Below are 17,317 nucleotides of genomic sequence, written 5' to 3'. Positions count from 1 at the left end.
AAATTGCTTCAATGCCACAAGTATTATAAGGACACAACACATGTAGTAGCTTAATCAACACTGGCACCAATTCATAAGAGGGCCTTAACTAAGGATCTTAGAAATTAAAGCAGATGTGTAGATACTAAAGGAAATTTATTTTCTGGAAGCTGGGACATGATGACGAGAAGATAAGTCCTAGATGGAGTCCTTCATGATATCCAGTTCTAGTAAAGTGGTCATATTTATTAGTTAACCTACAAAACTGATGAAGCTAAATGCCACTATCCTATATAATAAAAGCCCAGTGACCGTAATGGCATAACAACCAGAACAACCGCTCAACCAGTCGCTATGAGGTTCATGACTACCTCTCGGTCCCTCCTCCTGGTCTGCAGGCTCCAATTGCCAGATGACAAATGGGGACCTGGGGTGGGTGGCAGCAGCAGGGCGAGACTGGGGACTGGTGAGCAGGTGGAAGATGACCCTGATCACAGGTTAGGCCTAGGGACCCTACCCACGTATGATTTTGTGTGCTGGGCCTCTAGTTTTAAATATAATATTGCAGTAAGCTCACTGAAAATCTTGGAGAAAGTCTATACCTTCATTAAAAAATATTTTAATGTGTTAATTGTGCTCTGATGTGTTTAAAGGACATGGTTGGGTGCTGGAGGCTCAGCATAGTGAGGTCAATTTGGGGGATCCTATGATCTACTTATATAATGTAAACATCACTATCAATTGTGCTACTTACTAATAAATCTTCTTAACTATTTGTACCTGGAATTAAGATGGAACTTATATTTCTCTAATACAGTTTGTTGAATCAATACCATGTTGACTTCATGGGAGGCAAATGAGTGGCTTTCCCTGGTGACATTTGGAAATCTGTGTCAAAGGAAACATGTTTTTTATAGCTTGTTTATGAATATATCCCCAGATAAGATGGAACTTAGAATTTATAGAATACTGGTCTCTAAAGACTCTAACTTAGGAAATGTATAGTATATGGTAAAGATATTTTGTTCATTTTTATTTTCAAGAAGAAATAAAATAATGACATTAATGTTAACAAATATATGGTGTACTGATCTTCAGATTAATATTTTTTAATAACTGTATAAGGTAATAATAGTGTCTGTGGTTCAAATATATATTTAACTAAGAATAAAATTTATGGAAAACTATCTCCAAATGCAGTTTAAATAAAATTCAAATTTATATAAAATACAGAGACTAATAATAGGAAGATGAAGAAATAAATTGAACTCTGGACAAGTAACACAGTTAAATGTTTCTATCAATGTCTTAGAAATTTGCAAATAATAGTAGATAAAGTATAAAAAATAGTACAGTTGTAAAGGATTGAACCTTATCAGAGAGCCAAGATCATGTTTAAATGTGTTTGAGGAGGAAATTCTAAATTTATTGAAGTATTTTTCTTTAGAATTTTTTCAATGTCTGATAAACTGTAGCAAGGATAAGGTGGTATTCAGGATTAGAGTTTGGGTAAACTAGAAGAAAAATATTAAAAGAAGTTTCTAAGGTTTTTATTATAGCATCAGTGTGTGAAGCTTGTGACCATGTTTGGATACTTTGCATAATTTTTACTCAAGGAATTACTCGGGGCTGACCTAAATCTGCTTTATTCAGACAAAGAAGAAGCTGACCAAACACAATGTGCCAAAACAAGCATGTGGAATCTTTGTTGATGTTTGTTGAATAATGAGTCTCAGAATGATGAGATGCAGTTTGCCTGGGGCACGGAAGTGAGTCATATTCCCTCCATGGGTTATGTGTTTAAGCCAAAGGAATCCATAGTGGGTAGCTTTCTGGAGCTCAGATTGTCTACAGTCACCCAGCTTCTGGTCTTGTGGATACCCACATACACTATGAAATGACTGGAGTGTCAGATGTAATGCATGGGAGTCAGGAGGTTGTTTCTATCCTGTGACTGGACTTTCTTTTCTGTTTCCTCTCCTTTATCCTTCCTTAAGCTAAGTGCACGTGGCATCAGGTGAAGCCATTGTTTTTATGAATCATACAGTCCAACTGAATCTAATATCACTTATGTTAATATGGTGGAATTGGTTGGTGTGGTGATTAATATAGAAATCTTTTGCACGGCCAGCATGGAAAGGGTTCCAATTCAGGGTTCAGGTTCTGGAGAAGGGCTGCACACAAATGAAAAGAGGCTTGAAAAAATTCAATTTGGCTATATGGGGGTAGGGAGGCAGGCAGTAGTCCAACTCTAGTGGGAGAATTACTCCTTGCTCTGACCCTGCCATCCCCTTTTATTGAGGTTTTGGGGAAAACATCTTAGGCAAGATAAACAAAAATTTACCTGTAGCCCTTAGGCAGGAAATAACAGAAACTTACACAGGACAAAAATGGTGGAGGCTGCTTCAGTTAACAATGTCTCAACTAAACAGTGAGTGGTTAGAGCAATTAAGGTTGTTGACCAGCCTTCCTGGCTTCCTGTCAATATCTCTTTTAGTGAAACTGATTTGTTTTCCAGCAGATTAACCCATGGAATAATGATGGTCTTCCAATCATAAACCAAATAATTACAAAATATCAAGACATGTTATAGCCAGACAACCAGAAATCAAAAACATCATATTAAAACCATTATAGGTGCTTCTCACCAACATCAGAGAGGTGTTTCCGGACAGCTCCCTGACTCAGTGGTCAAGGGCTGTCTCCAACCTTGATCCTTGTCTTCTCACATAAATTAATTTATATGAGAGGCTTTGCATTGTGAAAAGCCAATTTATTAAAGCATGAACCTTTATTGAAAAAGCAAAACAAGCAAACCTAAACATCTGGCTTATGAAACACAGATGGGCCCTTAGCTAATCTGAAGAGCAAATTGGGTGGGGATCCAAGGCATTATATACCCTCCTGTCCATAGGTCTCAAAATTCCTCTGTTGACTATTTTGGTACAGATTAATTCTAAAGATAACTTTTTTTTTTTCCTTTTTTACTATGTTGTGGCCTTCCCAGAATTCATGACAACTTTATCTTGCCAAGCCTTGAGACTGCTGGCTTCTCTACTTAGGGTAGGGGTGTCGAACTCAATCAGAGAAGGGGCCAAAATCTAAAATCCAGCCTAAATCGTGGGCCGAATGGTTTACTGAACAGTCATAAACTGACAATGTCATAAACTGACAGTGGAGTGCAGTGATGACAGCGCGGTGAGGGCCACATTGCAAGGCCTGGCGGGCTGGATTTGGCCCGTGGGCCTTGTGTTTGACACATGTGACTTAGGGGAATAAAACTGCCTTTTTTTTTTTTTCCTTTCCCTTTCCCCCTCCCTTTCTGCATTCTCTCATTGTGGAGGTTTTTTTTTTTAACCATTTACTCTGTGATCTTGGCTAGGAAAGGTAACGGGTAGTTAGTTACAAGCAGCTATAAATGGCCTTGTTCTAACTTTCATGTCTCAGTTTCCCTATTCCTCCTGCCTTGGAATCCTATAACAAAACTACCCAGAAAAGAAAAGAAAAGAAAAAAAGTCAAATTTACTGTCAAAGAAGCTGTGACAAAACCAACATATGAATGTTCCAGAATATCCATTGTTATTTCAAGTGAACATAGATCATTTACCAAAAAGATATTTGCTAGACCATAAAGCAAGTATCAACAAATTTCACAATGTTAAGATAATACACAGTATGATACATGAACAAATTAACCCCAGACTGATTGATCAACAAGCCTCAATAAGTGAGAAAGCATTGAAGTCATGCATAACATTATATTTTGACAAATAATTTCATAAGAGCTAATACTTCAGTCATTTAGATAAACTGATATATGGGAATATTTGGTCATGGTGGAATTATTCTTAAACTAGATTTACACTGTGCAAATTAACTAAAATATATTCAATTAAAAATAAGCCAATTGTATGCTTGTATAAATATGTTATTTTCATCCTTTTAAAACATTTAAGAAAAATAAAATAGATTTTGAGGACATTTTAAAGTTCTGTAGATATGGTACAAAAATGATCAATTCCCCAAACATGCTTTTCATGCTGAGCTAATTAATTATTGAAACATATTTGCTAAAATGCAGTTTTTAAAAAATATCTAAAGTGGAGCATATACTTCATTAATAAATAAATTGTAACATGGCATTTAGAAACACAGAAGACTCATAAACAAGTTGAGGTTTCCCATAGATAATCATATGCTTAATAGTGTCACACATTGTAATAGAATGGATATCAATCACTTAAATTGAAAAAGTAGCATCATTTGAATAGATATTAAATCTACTTGATTAAGATTAGAAATAATTATTGTCTTTTTAAGCATTTTATCATGGATTTTTTCTGTCAAATTTAATAGTACAGCAAGTGATAAAATTAATGAGATTGCTTTTATTATGAATGATGCAGCATGCAAATTACTCCAAAAGAGTGTTCAGCTCTGGGGGAGAAAGGTATAGTTTTAGCAAGAGGTTGTCAGCAAAATTTCAACTAGTTTTCAGAAGAGGCCATCGAAAAACAGTCATGGGAAAGAAAAGATTTATTCTTGTAGTTAAGCAGTCTATGTTGTTTGGATGATAATATGGATTTAGCAAAAAAAAAAAAGGTAAGGAGGAGCGGCAGGGTTAAGGTTATTTGAGAGAAAGTGTGTCAGTTTTTCAATTCTATAGCCATTCTTGACAGAGAAAAAAAAATTATAATAAATTTCAGCTATACTTCCACCACTTTAGCAATTATCAACAAATTGACAATCAGATATTTTTTCTTTGCTTATTTATTTTGTTTTTAATTTTTTTTTCATTTCTATTCATTCACACATTCACTCATTTATTTCAGTTAGATAGCATGTCATCCATTCAATTACTCATTTAATTTAGTTGCTTTATTTTGTTAGCTGGCCTATTTTTGTTGGAGAAATTTAAAGAAAATATCAGCAACAAAATTATCAAAATATCACTAATTGGCTATGACTAATCCTATGAAAAGTAAGAAGTTTTAACATTCACAGTATGTCATTAACATATTCAAAATTACTAAAATAATTATTTAATATCACCTATACCCATTTCATAATGACAATTCTTATCATATTAAAAAATGCATGTCTATGTCAATTAGGACACTAGAAAAGGTCAACATATTAAAATTGGATGATATATTATCTTCAGTCATTTTCATTTTCTCTTAATCACTTGTCTTTCTTTTTCTGAAGCCATTAATTTGTTAAAGAAACCAGCCATTGATATTGTAAAAGTCCCCATCCTATATAATAAAAGAGAAACATGTAAATTGACCATACTTCCACTATGCTTACTAGACAATCAGGAGTGAATATGCAAATGAACCCAACAAAAATGATGGGTTAATTTACATACACAGGTGCCATGTGGAGATCAAAGTGGGAGAGCAGGCAGTTTGGAGGACTTAGCAGAGTGGGAGGCAGAGCAAGAAGGGAAAACCCAGAATGTGGGGAGCACCAGGAATTCTGGGAATATTAGTTCTAGTGGCAGCCCCAAGAGCAGAAGCAGAAGCCCAGAGTGTGAGGAGCACCAGGAATGCTGGGAATCATAGTTCTGGTGGCAGATGAATCTCCTAGAGCAGTGTTTCCCAACCTTCTCTCATGATGAGAATCACCTGGTGGAGTTGTTAAAACACAGATTCCTGAATCCCAACTAAGAAGTGCTAAACTAGAATTTTTGGGAACATATAGGTAAAATTGCATACCTAACTTAGTGCTCTGTATATAAAATCTGTCTTAGAGCACTAGTTAAGTATACAATTTCACCTATATGTTCCCAAAAATTCTAGTTTAGCACTTCTTAGTTGGGATTCAGGAATCTGTGTTTTAACAACTCCACCAGGTGATTCTCATCATGAGAGAATTTTGGGAAACACTGGACTAGAGCAAAGTGAGCCTGGAACAGTGGGGGGGATGAGGGGAAAGCAAAGGTGAGAGACATTAGTAAAATCAGAGTTTCTAGAAAAATTTAAAGGGAAGATATTCTGAAACTTCCAGGAAATCTCCACCAATGAAGCAAAGGGGAAAAAAAAAAAAGCCTCTTTTATTTTGTAAGCAACAAACAAAACCGATTTGGGGTCTCAGACAATTAGCTCATCTGATTGCAAAGTCAGACAGAAACTCCCAGATTGGAGAGGGCTCCCTTAATGCCTCCCAGATTGGAGAGGGCACAGGTTGGGCTGAGGAACCCCTCTCTACCCCACGCAGGAATCTTCGTGCACCGGGCCTCTAGTTTATTAATAATAGGTTATTTAAACAGTGAAACACTTTCCTGAAAGATGTAAATATTCATTATGCAACTTTTAAAAATACATATTTTATTGATTTTTTTTACAGAGAGGAAGATAGATGGATAGAGAGTTAGAAACATCTATAAGAGAGAATCATCGAAGAGCTGCCTCTTGCACACCCCCTATTGGGGATGTGTCCGCAACCAAGGTACATGCCCTTGACCAGAATCAAACCCAGAACCTTTCAGTCTGCAGGCTAACACTCTATCTACTGAGCCAACCAGTTTTGGCTATGCAACTTATTTTCAATGGTGTGTCATAGACCCTTAATACTAGTGTGATAACAAAGGAGTTTATTGTATTTTACTAGAGAATGTTTTGTAACCTTGTCATTTTGCAGTAATGGCTCCTGGGACACTTCAAGGGACAGGAGTAATCGCTCATGTAAAACTAAGCTCCAGTTAGTCAACTCTTTGAAATTATTTTCATTACCCAAACAACTAAGAATATTATAACAGGGCCAAAGAAAAACATATAAGAATTAATAAGACATATATATTGCTACCATTCATAAAGGATTCTTACTATTATTTTAAAAATCAATATTCAATGTAAAATCAGATAGGTAAAAGTAGGGTAATCAGAATATTTTACATAACATGGAAGCCAAAATTAAGAAAATCTACAGAATTGTAAGTTTAAATGTTTATTATATCCATTAAGAGTCCTTCAAGTCTTTTAAAATATTAAAATTTTACTAATATGGAAAATAGAAATATTATAATATAGGACATAGTACCTAACTATTTCATGGGGTTTAAGTAGGATAATCATATAATTTATTATCTAAATCTGGACCATAAGTGACGTTTTATTTTATGCAATTCAGATAAGATAACCATATAATTTGTTACACAGTGCTCTTGGAAGGATGAGATTCATTCCCTTAGATTTAATAAATGTTTATAAATTATATTCTTTTTTTTAAATATATTTTATTGGTTTTGTACAGAGAGGAAGGGAGAGAGATAGAGAGTTAGAAACATCGATGAGAGAGAGTCATCGATCAGCTGCCTCTTGCACACCTCCTACTGGGGATATGCCCGCAACCAAGGTACATGCCCTTGACCGGAATCGAACCCGGGACCTTTCAGTCCCCAAGCCGATGCTCTATCCATTGAGCCAAACCGGTCCCGGCTATAAATTATATTCTTAACTTACTTTCACAGGTTTTTAAATTAAGGTAAAGCTTTACATTACATAAATTAATCATTGTAACATAAACAATTGACACATTCAAAATGGTGTATAACTATCATTTATACCTAATTTTAAAACGTTATCACCCCAAAAGGAATCCCTGCTCCCATTAAGAACTAGCAACCCATTCCTCCTTCCTCCAGTCTTCAGTAACCATTATTTGAACATGTAGAAATAGTAATTATTTTTATAGACATTTTTATTAACATAGGACATATTGGAAAGCCTATTATGCATTTACAATAATTATAAAATAAAAATAAAAATATATACAATTTTCAAGCTATGTAAAAGGTGTCACATAGTCTTACGCATTGTGATGCTTAGCAAGTAAGAAAATGCCAATGATTTGGTTTCAGTTTTATAATAATGTACCATTAAGTGACAAATAATGCATGCCACCATGCACATTAATGTATTTGTTTTTAAATTATTAATGGAAGACTATCTGTGTGGACACATATAGAAATAATATAATAATTATAAATATGCTATCATCTACCAATTGCATTATTTTTAAAGTACTTATTTTCTTATTAGATGTTCACAACAATAATATTTGGTAATTGTGACACTTTCATTTTTGATATCAGAAACATTTTCTGGGCCACATCCAAGGATACATTTAGGAAGTAATTAAAAAGTGACTGAATTTGAGGTTTCCCACCTTACATTTTGTGATTTTTACGTTATAGTACTTTGTGTGTTTACAGGTACATGTGTTGTATACACTTGTGTGTGTGTTGAAAGCACTTGAACCTGGAAAGTTTAGTTCCATACGGATATTGACACATACGAAATAAGTAAATGACCACAACAAATGCATCTGAAAATATTGTGGAATTCCTAAAAACCTTTGCAAACAGTTGACCCTTAGTAGCTATGAAATTTTTAGGATTCAATTTCTGAACATATAATCTAGCAAATAGTGGTTCTTAGAGAAATAAACACAAAATGGCCAAAGTCCAAAACCAGGGAACCAATAAATGTGCACAGGCACAGAAGAGGAATGACCCAGAGAACTGAAAACAAGCGTAGGAAGCCCTAGCTGGTTTGGCTCAGTAGACAGAGAATCAGTCCTCCAACTGAGGGCCACAGGTTCGATTTCAGTCAAGGACAGGTACCTCAGTTACAGGCTCAGTTCCCTGGAGCACATGTGGGTCCCAGCTGACCTTAGGGCCTTAGGTAACACCTGGGCCTCCGGGGCCCTGTGCACCCCCCTCTGCCTGAGTCATGACACCTGACTCCCCATGGCAAGATGCAGTGTGTGTGGCCAGACACTGTGGGTGGCCCGGGTGCAGAGTGGGCTTCTGAGTCATCCAGCAGTGTGGCACAGCAGCCAGGTGGGCAGATCATTCTCTCCCATTCCACCTCGCAGACCAGCTCCTATGCAAACCCACAGGGAGCCTGACTGGCCCTACAGTCCTGGCGGCTGTAGCCCAGCTCACCCAAAAGATGCTGCTCTAGTGTGGGGCAGCTCCTCGCAGGCACCTGGCACCTGAGTTCAGGGGGCTTCCCTGGTGCACAAGCCCTGGCATCCTGGGGGAGGGTAGCAGGGGGAGTGAGAACAAGCTTGGCAGACACCCACATTCTCACTGAACCTTTATTCCTATCACCCCTGTCCCCAGGTAGCCAGTGAGAGATTACAGTGCGTTGATGACACCTGCCATGTTCTGCACCTCCCCCTGGTATTCAGCACATGCCATAGTGAGCAGTCAAACTCCTGGTTAAATGATTGCATGAGGGGACAATTTACATATTAGGCTTTTATTATATAGGATGGCATTATAAAGTAAAAATTCTCTAATGATGGAAATGTTTTATTTGCTTCCAAATATTGTAGCCATAATCTACAGACACTTATGTAATGTGACTAGTACAACTCAGGAACTAAATTTTGTATTTTAATTTGATTTAAGAAATTGATTTAAGAAATTGAGATTTAAACTGAACCATATGTAGCTAATGGCTATCTTATTTAACAGATGGCTCTATTGTTTTTATTAGCATTCTACTTAAAACTACTGCACAGCTAAGGTGGCTCAATTGTTGAGCATCAATCTAATAATCAGGAGGTCACAGTTTGATTCTGGGTCAGAGCCATGTGCCCAGATTGTGGCTCAATCCTCAGTGTGGGAAATCCATAAGGCAGCCGATGAATGATTCTTATCATTGATGTTTCTATCTCTCTCTCTCCCTTCCTCTATACAATCAATAAATTAAGTAAATAAATAAACAAATAAATATAAAACAACTGCACAAAACAATAGATGTAATTTAAGTATTTTATTGGTTTGCTATTTTTTGTATTTAAGAAATAAACAGTTGCCAGAATGGTTTTCCTCAGTAGTTGAGTGTTGATCCATGAAGCTGAAGGCCGTGGTTTGATTTCTGGTCAGGGCACATGCCTAGGTTGTGGGCTTGATATCCAGTAGGGGCATACAGGAGGCAGCTAATGATGATACTCTCTCATCAATGTTTCTGTCTCCCTTTCTCTCTCTGAAATCAATTAAAAAACATACTAATAAGAAATAAAAAGGTGATCACAGAAACATAATTATTTTTTAATTTTAGTTATTCCACATGGAATAGCTAAAACAAAAATATATATTGTTTTTACTTCAATATACTTTATTATGACTATTATAACAATGAGAGACACTGTTTCTCCTAAATTTATAAAATTCTCAAATAGACTTAAATATTATGTGATTATAACCTTAAAACCAAACCTATGAACTTGGCTTATATAATTTAATGTGTGATTTTTCAAAGGGAAGTGTGTGTAGTGCTGAATTTTGAACTTTCATTACTAATATATCACCTTGAATATGATTAATTGGAATATTCAATTTTCATTAATATGGTCAGAGTTTTGAAGAAAACAGGCATGTTGTTTTAATAAGTTTTTATCTAAAAAGTAATAAAGTAATACATAAATACTTTTATTCTATATAATAAAACTCTAATACGCAAATCAGCCAAATGGCTGAATGACTGGTTGCTATGATGCACACTGACCACCAGAGGCAGATGCTCAATGCAGGAGCTGCCCTTTGGAGGTCAGTGCACTCCCACAGGCGCCAGGCTCACGGCTGGTGAGCACAGCAGTGATGGCGGGAGCCTCTACCACCTCTGTGGCAGATGGGCAGTAAGGAGCAAGGGTCCTGGACTGTGAAAGCTCTGGGGAGTGAAAAGGATGTCCAGAGGGATCAGACCTAAGCCAGCAGGCAGACATCCCCTGAGGTGCCCAGATATGGGAGGGTGTAGACCTGCTGAGGGAACCCCCTCCAGTGCACAAATTTCAAACATTGGGCCTCTAGTATATATAAAATATTGCAATGCAAATTAATATTTATTTATAAAAGTGAAATCATAGAAACATTAACCAATTTCTTCTAAATTTTTGAGTGACATGTGATTATACTTAAAATTTTTTCTTATCTAAATTTTGGTGGAGTATAACACTATTTTAAAGTAGTAAATTAATGTATTCTTTTTGAGGAAATTTTTAATATTATATTTTGTTTAATGTCTCAACACATTAGTATTTTTAAAGTGTTATTCTTCCTTTGATGAGAGATTATTTAATAATATAGGCAGAGATTTTGTTAAATATTATTTATACACAGCAATGGATATTTATAAGTTAATGAAGTATAAATTTCAGGGCCTTTATTGCATGAGCCACTTCTAGGCTCTATACACAATTTTGTATTTGAAATTTTATGTTGCTTATTTAAAGAGGGTATAGAGAAATTAGTAATAATCTCCATGTTCAGAAAACTTTAGTATACAAATAACTTACTCATAGCAGACATTTTGTTTAAGAATTGAGAATAAATAGCTGAAATATCAATTATCAATTATAATAATCAGGTTTAATGACATGCAATTCAGTGACTTTTATTTAAAGCCACAGTTCACATTACTTTTGTTTAAATGTATATGTTGCCTCTAAGGGTCTATATAAAGGTGAGTTTATTAGCCACTTCCCCAAACCTTCCTTTACTTTCCTTTTTTTTTTTGACTGTGTGGCTGTTTTTCTTCTGGTGACAATTTCAGTCTTATACCAAAACACTCTGGCACTTGTTGGAAATAACACTGTCAAGGTGAAAATAATTTTGTCATTTCTTCGTAGAAGTTGGTCAATAACTTTGAAGAAGTGTACATTTGTAGTTCTGTAGAAAAAAATTAATTTATGACATATACCACTAAACACTATAAAGACATCTAAAAATCAAACATTATCATCACCAAATTTGTATTTAAAATTTAAAATGTTAAATGTTTCAGTGATTTTGAAAGTAATGCATTCTTTTGGTAACAAAAAGTCTATGGTTGTACATTTTTGCATGTCTTTTCAGATGCACATTTGTAAACATACTAGAGGCCTGTTGAACAAAGATTCATGCAATAGACCTTCCTTCCCCTGACTGCCGGCACTAGTTTTCCTCCAGCACCCAGGACCCAGGCCTTCACTCTGGCTGGAGCCTTCAGTGTTCACTCCTGCCGGAGCCTCAGTCTTCTCTGCTCTAGCTGGAGTGCTGCTTCTGTAGCTCCGTCCGCTGCTGCACTCCCCCTCATATCAGGCATCCCTCCGCATATGCAAATAAACCCACCATTTGGGAGGTAATTTGCATACTCACTTCTGATTGGCTGGTGGGAGTTGTGGAGGTATGGTCATTTTGCATATTTATTTTTATTTATATTAGTGTAGATGTGAACATATGCATTTATTTTATACTAGAGGCCAGGTGCAAAAGTCCATTTTGCAGGGGTGGGATTCCTTGGGGTGACTTGTGGGAATCAGAACCCAGCTTACACCCCTAGGCTCCCAGCCCCAGCTCATGCCTCCAGCCTCACAGCCCTGCGTGGTAGCCACTGTGGCCTGGTGCTGCCTCGTCACCTGGTCCACCATCCTGCCTGCGGGACCATTGGTCAGGGCCATTCCACTGGCCTGGATCCCTCAGATCCTGGGTGCCAGGCAGTGGCCCCTGTAGCTGGTCACCATTTGGGGGGCAATTAACAGGGTGATCAGGACCCCACTTGCACCTGCTTTGTCCTGGCACCTTCATTCACCTATTCCACCATCCTGCCATAGTCCACTCTCATCAGGGCCCATTGGGGCTGGCAGAGCCTCCACTGCCTCCCGCTGTCAGCACTACATCACCAATAGGCAGTCAGACATCCCTTACACAATCTGGGACTGCTGACTGCCTAATTGCCCCTAACCACTTCTGCCTGCCAGCCTGATCACTCCCTAACCACTCCTCTGCCAGCCTGATTGATGCCTAACTGTTCCCCTGCTGGCCTGATAGTCTTTAACTGCCCTCCCCTGACAGCCCGGTCACCCTCAAATGCCCTCCCCTACATATTCCCTCTTTATTAGATTGAGTTTTTTCTTTAACATATTGGACAGTGTACCTGCCATGGTCTTGTAAACCCAAACTAAAAGTGTCATAAAATAAACTCCTTAAACAGGAATTTCATGAGACCTTGGGGAGGTGATATCATGTGGTTGTTTATTCCTTTTTTCCTTCTCTTTCCTTTTCTTGATGTTTCACCTTTTGTCCTTTCTTTCTTTTCTCCTTTTATTCCTTTTCTGTCTCTAATCACTCTGCTGGGAGCAAGGGAAATTCCAAGGCTATAGGTGTGTGTGGGGAGGATCACTCCATGGGGGCGCAGGCCCTTTGGAGGCTGACACCCCAGGCTACCCCAGGGAAGGGATAGCTCTTGGGGGCACAGCTGCCTTCAGGCCTACAACCCCCAACTGTGGATAGCAGCTAATTGCTGGAGGGTGAGGATAGGCGGTTACAGGCTAGAAGCAGATTGCATGTGGGGGTTAGGGGGTAGGAGGGTGGGAAAGATGGGGGTCACAACTGGGGTCTGATCATGCCAGGGGTGCAGTCTGCCTCCCAGGTCACTGCCCAGGTGGCAGTTGGGAGCTTATGGCGCTGGGAGTGTGAAGGTGCCTCCCAGGCCAACAGCCTGGGCCCCATGCTGCCTGCCCTCAGCAGCAGCCCTCCCTGTGCCTGAGAAGACTGGGTGCCCCCATTTTTGTCGCAGAGTGATGGTTAATTTGCATATTACTCTTTTATTAGATAGGAGGATATAGAATTAAATCCATAATCTATTTTTATATTTTATAATGTGTTGGTATTTATTTTTTAAGTACACTAGCCAGACGAGTACACTAGTAAGGAGAAAAAAAGACATCCAGATCCTGCTGAAGAATCTTTTGTAGAGTTAGGAATAAAATTTATACTATGTTTTTATTTAAAATATTAATAAATTTGCAGTGACCCCTTTGCCCACCTCCAACCACCACCTTTTCTCCTACCTTGGCCTTCACCAAAGTATTATACATGTCCATGGGGCATGTTCTTTAGCTAATCCCTTCACCTTGTTTATCCAATAACTCCTGACCTCTCTCTTTGGGCACTGGCAAGTCTGTTCCATGTTTTCCTCCTTCTGTTCTGTTTTGTTTGTCATTAATATGTTGAATCTAGTAAACAAAATTTATGAGTTTAAAAATGTTCCCACAGTGTATCTGTTAAATTCAAATGAATTAAGCTAAATGAGAGAAGCTCTTCTTATTTGGAAATGTAATCAGGCAAAAGGAGCTCACTTTTATGTATTTTCAATTGAAGAAGGTAGTTGCACACTGGTCATTAGGACTTTCATCTCAAAAGCATTTTAGTCTAGTAATTCAGAAGCCAAGGAGGTATTGCACATTTCACACCTTTCAAGTATTGTACTGAGGAAAGCAGGTCACTCACAACAGCATTTTTAATTTGACAGGGGATTACAAAAACATTCGGTGCTCTTTAACTGTTGTCACAGCCATCTATTACATTAAGAACAAGCTGATTTTAATATTAGTCAAATTAAAAAGCATTGTATCATGCTAACCTTGGGCATTCATTTACATAATTGGCTCCCTGCTTGCTGAGTATTATGTGACACCCTAATTTGATTACTGTTCATTTTTCTGAAACTCTGCAGCAGCATCTAACATAACCTGCATATTAATATTTCATTTCCATAAGGCCTTATTTCATGTAGTCAAGTTGCAGCAAATGCTACCTTTTCATTAGCAAGCTTGTTATAAGTCACTCGTTCCAGCGCTTTTAAGAAGACAACATTTAACTCACTGTTCTGTAAGTAGAACAATAATGCTATGCTCCAAACATTGAATTAAATAGATGAAGGATCCTCTTGGTGGGATTGACCTTTAATAAGTCTCTGAAACTTGGATAAGAAAAATGTAATATGTATTGGCTTCTATATTAGTTAATTTTGTATAACAAAAAAAATAAATAAAATCTTAGCAACTTATGACAAACATTGAACTATCTTCTTCACCCAACAAGTTATCTGTGGTTGTGTTGAGCTCAGCTGGACTAGGTGCCAGGCTACGGGTCTGGTCTGGGCCTAGTCTACCCGTCTCTCATTCTAGAACCCAGATTGATCAGGTAGTGTATGAATGAGTATTTGTAGATGTACTCCTTATGGTTAAGGGCAGTCATGTAAGAACTTCTCAAGTGAATTTGCAGCCAGACATTCCTCTCTCAGTCTGGGAACTCCCAGGGGATATCCACCTGCTGGCTTAGGCCTGCTCCCCACCATTAGTTGGATATTTTTAGTGCTGCTGCAGAGGCAGGAGAGGCTCCTGCCATCACCACTGCACTGGTCAGCATTAAGCCGGCTTCTGGCTGAGCGGCACTCCCCCTGTGGAAGCACACTGACCATCGGGGGGAAGCTCCTGCATTAAGCATCTTTTCCCTGCTGGTCAGTGAGCATCATAATGACTGGTCATTCTGATTGTTCCACTGTTAAGATCAATTTGCCTATTACGCTTTTATTATATAGGATAGTATGCATGTGACAACACTGATATTTTAACTCATTTTTAAACGTGCTGAATCTATGGAATGAAGATCAAAGTATTTATGTATTTATGTATGAACATCAAATAGAATACTATATTACATAAAACAAAACTCATAATATTCATAAAGTAGTGTGACAGTAGAATTTGATATTTGGTGTGAAATCAACAGTATTATAATCCAATATTGTCACTACTTGAATAGCAACAATGGTAAACCTGACTACATTTTTTTCTTATACAAATGCATAATTATGTCCTTTATCTAATTTTCTTTGTTAAACAATAATAATCAAATTTATGTCTCCTAAATTTTTGCATTGTGGCCAATATATTTTATAATTTTATACTTCCTTAAATACAAAGAACTGGATGGAGGTGGTAGAATAATTTAAAGAGGGAATAAATGGTGATAAAAAGAGACTTGACTTGGGGTAATAAACACATAATACAATATACATATGACATAGAATTTTATACCTGAAACTTGTATAAGTAACTTGTTTTATTAACTACCAATGCCAACCTAATAATTTCTACAAAACAAATAATTAAAAAAAGAAAAACTGATGTTCTATAAGTTGCATAAAAGAAGTTCAACACTGACAAGGTAGCCTTTTATGCTTTATATGTTCATGACATTTTCTTTTACAACCTTGTTGGCATCAGTGAAATTATAAGTCAATTTATTTAAACTTCCAATAAAATAAAAATGTCTTTTTTATTTTACATTTTTACTTCAATTTAGCTCTGTTATTTATTAATTTTAACATAGCATTGCAGGAGTGCATCAGTGATATTGAATAAAAACTGGATTTACTAAATTTATCCAAAACCATTCAATTCTATTTATGTTGGTTAAGAAGAAAAACTTTCAGAAGGAAACATAGGATTGGTATAGTAAAATAATCATAAAAAATGGTTTCTTAAATTTATTAGATATGTGACTAGAAAGTAAGCCATTTTTCAGTATCAAAATTAACAAATATTTAAATTATTCAAAACTTTTATTTTACTTTGAGCATCCATCAAAGGCAATTATTTGCCTATCAAGTACCAACGTTCCTCTCTTCTTTAGTAAGAATTTTATTTGCTGTAAGGCAAAAATGTTACTATATAAAATATCACTCCTGTGTTAGTCTCTTTTGAAGATTTGTTTTATCATGACATTAAATTTTAATTAAGAAAATACAAGCAGAATTAGGTCAAGTTTTAGGAAATTTGTTTAAACAAAACTGACCATTTAAACTCATAATGTAGCAATTAAGATTTAAACCACTTTAAAAATATTTTTATTGCCAAAAACAGTTTGGCTCAGTGGTAGAGCGTCAGTCTGCGGACTGAAAGGTCCCGGGTTCGATTCCGATCAAGGGCATGTACCTTGGTTGCGGGCACATCCCCAGTAGGGGGTGTGCAAGAGGCAGCTGGTCGATGTTTCTCTCTCATCGACGTTTCTAGCTCTCTATCTCTCTCCCTTCCTCTCTATAAAAAAATCAGTAAAATATATTTAATAAATAAATAAATAAATAAATAAATAAATAAATAAAATACTTCTATTGATTAAGGGAGAGAGAGAAACATCAATTTGACAGTGAAGCATCAATTGATTGCATCTTGCATGCTTCTTACAGGGGATCCAATCCACAACAGAGGTATGTGCCCTGAACAGGAATCAAACCTGGAGCATGCAACCTTTTGGTGCATGGGATGAGACAATGCTCAAGCAACTGAGCAACACACCCCACTTTTAAGAATGGGCGGTAGCAAATAGAAGTTTGATTGGTAATGATGTATCTACCTCAAATCTCTTTCTAAGAAGGAAATAAATCACTACTTTGTTTACATTTTTATTCCCAGATAGGGTCCTAGCAGCCAAAAAAATTGTCTGTGTCATAACAATTTCACATATAGAGCCACCAGTTACACATATTTACAAACT

This window comes from Pipistrellus hanaki (assembly GCF_964339955.1).
Source record: "Pipistrellus hanaki genome assembly, chromosome: 3".
In the NCBI taxonomy this organism is placed as follows: domain Eukaryota; kingdom Metazoa; phylum Chordata; class Mammalia; order Chiroptera; family Vespertilionidae; genus Pipistrellus; species Pipistrellus hanaki.
This window is presented reverse-complemented; position numbering follows the sequence as displayed.